The 5104-nt window shown below is 38.7% G+C and overlaps 1 long non-coding RNA gene across 1 annotated transcript; it reads right to left on the bottom strand.

The window, feature by feature from the left end:
* Window positions 1-1035: 1035 nt before the first annotated feature.
* Window positions 1036-4362, bottom strand: LOC311205649. The gene is made up of 3 exons (XR_014618167.1): window positions 4318-4362; window positions 3463-3576; window positions 1036-1110 (listed from the first exon to the last, which is right to left on the bottom strand). It is a non-coding gene; the product is annotated as an uncharacterized lncRNA (long non-coding RNA).
* Window positions 4363-5104: the final 742 nt, after the last annotated feature.

The raw sequence follows: 5104 nt of genomic DNA, 5'->3' as shown, positions 1-5104 counted from the left end.
GATAGATAAAAAAGAAAGGGGGGAGTGGGGAAGTAAACATAGAAAAAAATCTGCACTGAGTTTAACTAGGTTATGTTAATGAAGTAGATATCTGAAAGAAAAGGTACTGACAGAGGACAGGGGAGTTTAAAAAGAGATCAGAGAGAGAGGAGAAATTGAGAAAAATCTTCAGTGGAACCTTGAAGTGTTTGCATCAACAAGGGGATGGGGAGGCTAAGATGTACCATAAAAGTAATAGCCCTCCTCTGATTTTCAATGTTATTTTATTCCTAGATTCATCTCCAAAAGGTGCTTCACGCCTCCCTTCTGGACCAGAAGCAGTTGAGAGATGCTGTTTTGTGTGGGAAAAGTACAACATTTTATGTCACAGTATTTATAAAACATCAGTTATCTCAACTTTTCCTGCTGGACAAAAGCTGTCTCAAATAACATTGAATGAAATTAACTGATAAAGGCCCCATTTATTAAAAAATACTGAGCTGAGTCAGATATCAAAGGCAGTCTGAAGCTGGGGATTTATGTATCAATGCAAATGGTTTACTGTGTTACATCTTGAAGGTTATTTCACAAGATCTCTGACATGAAATCTCAGTTTACATGATACTCACTGTGAGGTAACTGCTGGTACAGAACTCATAACTGGTGCCCAACACGGGTGGTTAGAACCTAGTCTATGCATGGCAGTGCTGGGCTGAAGTCACCACAGTCAGCTCACCCTTAGTCACGTTCCAGTAAGACCTGTAAAGCATCGTCTCCCCTCACGCACATTTAGGTGGAAGGTTTTTTTCCCTCTCGCAGCGATGTTAATACAGAACTTGATTTCCAAAAGTAGCTTGTGAGAGACTGTCCTAGGTGACCCTAGGACAAAAGAATAGGAGCCATATTTAGTTCTTGAGTCAAAGGGAAGTCACAGCAGAAGTGTGACAGCGATAACATTTCGACTGAGCAGGGAAAGATGGAGCGGTACCTTTCTCAATAGTTTTGTAAGTTCCATTCAGGAAATCTCTACTCCTTGAGATGAAACATCCTCACTTGCTGAACTACAAAGCTAGTTTTCCAATATACTGCCGGATATCCCATATGAAGATATCCTGTGGAAGCAGGATGAGCCTGGAAGGAAAAAAAGTGACCATTAAGTCTGTTTGACTTCAGCTTGGAGTAACCCTTTACAGAATACTGCAGTTCAGAGAATGTTTTTAATGGGCTACATGGGAACGCTCAGTACTTCACAGCGTTATTAACCTGTGCATAACTGAGGATGTTTCCTCCAGTATAACTTAAAGGATTTAGAAACCAGTGCTACTTACAATTACCTTCAGGAGTGTATTTTATCAAACATTTAAACCTGCACAAACACATAAAATGGAACCTATTTAGATAGAAACTAATCACTTTTAACAGTCGAATTAACCTGAAAACATGACATTCCTGTCTTCCTAAAAAATAAAACCTGATACTTTACCACTTTTTTTCTTTTTTCTTTTTTTCCCTCCCATATCGTTATAGACTCAACATCTCCGCGTACTGGTAATTAGAACTAGGAACAAAATGTGCCTTTCTTTTCCTCAGAAAATACACTGCACTAAACTGTTTTTAAATAGGTAAAACCATGTCACTATTATTCTTCACATTGTATAAATACTTGTTCTACTATCCCATATTTTGAACTTATTTTCCAGGTGATAGCACTGGTAGCAAACAAGTATCTGCAGGTTTCCTGCTGCTGTACACCAAATAGAATAAAACTGGCAAGATTTAAACAACGATACAACTTGCTTAATAAAGGCAGATGAATTGGATATTTTATTTATTTGCTGGGGGACACATTTTTTTGCTTTCATTTCTGCTCAAATTTTTGTTGTGAGGAAAAAAAAATCTCCTGAACTTAATCTCTCATCTTCTCTTCAGACCTCAGTCTCCTGTGATGGTGCCGATTTGAAAGTAAAGTACAGAAGAATTTTCTTCTATACCCCGTGTTTGCCAAATATTTTCCTAGGTGTTCTGGCGCTTGCTTTTATAAGCAGCGCGTGTATCTTCTTAGGCGGTTTCGGCCAAGTAAAGTGGCTGAAAAGTGCCACCTACTGCGCCTGGGAGAAACAGCTGAAGCTGAGCCGTCGCACCATAGCTGGAAGAATCATAGAATCATAGAATTGTCCAGGTTGGAAGGGACCCCAAGGATCAGAGAGCTCCAACCCCCCTGCCACAGGCAGGGCCACCAACCTCCAGGCCTGGATACACACAACGTTGCTCAGAAAAGCAAAACTATTTCTGGCATGGTCCTTCTCAGGATACCATGTGAAAGATCAGGAGCTTGGTGGGGGACAAGAGCACCTTCACCCTTAATTTTTGTGCTGTGTCAGACCCACAGGATTTTATTTGTAGCAGCAATAGGATGTTTGCCACTTGGAGAAAAGCACTTCAGCATCACAGACCTTTTTCATACAGTGCATGATCTGTTGCATCATGATTATGGTCATGGTAAAAAGATTAATGCAGGTAGTTAGCTCTATTTTGTATGTGTATACATATCTATGTGTTGGTATACATACATAGGTCATCTATGTTTTTGCTGCCTTGGCAGCACAGTTAAAGTTATTCCTGTTGTCAGGAATTGAAATTATAGACATAAAGCTGGATCCATTTACATCTATTTCCTCATTCCTTTTCCTCTAAACCTCCTTACCTCTAAGGACTTTCTGATCTCATTTCTGCACAGCAGAAGAAAACCCTTAGCCTGTATCCCCATGACCTGCAGAGGTGTTATCCTGGTACAGGCATCTCTGTTCACTCAGAGAGTACCTCTATCTGTGGTTGGTTTTGTTGCTCTATAATCTGCAAAGAAACACTTCTATTTCCAAGAACAACTGGTATCTCCTAAAATAGATGATGTAGATTGCCTGCAGATTTTGTGAAGGTTGGGCAGCAGTGCTCTAAACCACTGCAGTGATCATAGTCTTTTCCAGCTCCTTGAAAGCTGTATGACTTTCCAATTCTTAAGGATGATAATGAGAAGAGAGGGAAGCAAAAGAAGAAATGCTGGGTGCAGCATCACAGTAGAGCATCACAGAATTACTACAGATTAAAACGAGATACCAAAGCTAGAAATTAATCTGATCAAGGAGCAGCTATTTCTACTGCCTAGACCTAGACCTGGCATTGAGGTAATTTCTTAGTAAAGTTTGGATGACGGTCTCCATTCAGTCAAGCTCCTAGAAACAGACATTTTGAATATACTTGCTTTCTGCCTTATACACTATCTGGGTGCACAATTACATTGGTCTTTTTACATTGTTCTTCTTTCTGTGTCCCCTAAGAATCAGGTAAAAAAACATGTTGCAAGTGAAAGAGAACACCAGTGACTGAGAAAAATTAATATGAAATTACTATAGAAGTGGTCTCATAGAAAGCAAGATGTTCTTCCAACAACTGATGAAAAAGGAGAGGCAAAGGAGAGATCTTCACCACGTTTCTAAAAAAGTGCTGAATAGTTTTGCACCACATGTTCCTCTTCAGTAAAAAAGTGTCTTCCAAACTCTTCCAACACGTAACGTCTGCCCTCAGAGAAATCTGCTTCTGCTTTCAAAAAAAAAAGAAAAAAAAAAAAGGTACTGAACTGAAATGCCAGATTGGAAAGTTTCTGGGAGTATTTTAAACATCCCAGCCTGAAAAACTGTGCATCTTTTGTTTTGTCAATGTTCAACATAAAATGAAACCTGTGGAAAGTATATTTCAGTGGTCACATAAAAAACTTCAGCCCTGCCTTCTGAGAAGGCAGAAATACAAATTGAAAGTTTGCAAGCATTTATGGTAGGTACTTTTTTTAACATGAATGCCATTATTGCCTTTCATGGTTTCCAGACTAGAAGAGTAATATGGTTCCATTTAGGGGTGCACTCTGGAACTCTGGCAACCAAAGCAGTTGCACAACATGGTGTTACCAAGAAAGTTGTTAAACTGAAACACTGAGTCTTGTTTCAGTTGCTAAAAAAAAGGCATCAGAGGTGCAATGTACTGAGAGATTCAGCTGTGTCACACTGAAAGCAGGAAAGCCTCAGATAGACATGAGAGTCTACAAGGAAAAAGGGACAAAAATGGTAGATAAAAAGAACATCAGGGAATAAGTATGAGTAGAAAAAAAATTCTAAAAGAAAAAACAATTCAAAACTAGCACTGTGATTAGCTCTACCCTATCCCTGCCCGAATCTAACACATGATATTTTCATCCCTATTTTATTTTATAAATACACACACAGAAAAGAAAGTAAATGGTCCACCATGTTGTAGATTATATCTCATGGTAGGCAATAAACCACAAACCTGTCCAGTTTCTAACCAACTTCAGCTCTGAGATTCTGTTTCTCCCCCGGCTTTGGTGATGCGTCATGGTAACCTTGGCTACAGGGCACTTATTGATCTGAAATACAAATACAGTGAGAGAGAATTTCATTGCACAACAGTGTTGTGAGATAAATAGCCCCTGTTTCAGCTGCAAATGCAGAACCCACGTATCTGATCACCTTAGTAGATGTTTTGTCACCGTTTTCTTCTTGTATTTGTCCACAAACTTAGAATTAAGATATAGAAAACACAGTACACATGCACAGACTTAGTGTTACAGAAGTGTGCCATCAGAATTATGCCTTTTTCTATTGCCAAAGAAAAGAGAATGGGAAAAAAATCACAAAACTAAAAACCAACCAGACAAATTTGGCACCAGTGCTACCACTGCAGTTGTTGTCCGATATGGACAGACATTCTAACATCATCTATGCTAAGACCTTATCTCACTACCATCACAACTGATGCTCAGGTACTTTTATCCAAGATTCCTATTACTTCGTGTTAACTTCATTGTAATAATAGGTCTCACTGCTGCTGATTAACGACAGAACTCTGAGTTAAAAGTTTGGTTCAGATTAATTATTTTTTTTTGAACAAAAAATTGCCTGGACACAAAGCAGTTTTGCAGCACACCTAGAATTAAAAAAAAATATATTTTTAACTACTGTTATTTAATTATGTTTCAACACTTTTTCATTAACATGGCATTTGGAGTAGGCTATTCATTGCAAACTTCATGAAGAAATAACCTTTGTGACAGCCG

Source organism: Gallinula chloropus (assembly GCF_964237585.1).
Source record: "Gallinula chloropus genome assembly, chromosome: 2".
Lineage (NCBI taxonomy): Eukaryota > Metazoa > Chordata > Aves > Gruiformes > Rallidae > Gallinula > Gallinula chloropus.
The sequence above is the reverse complement of the archived record's forward strand: the minus strand, read 5'-3'. Positions and strand labels throughout refer to the sequence as shown.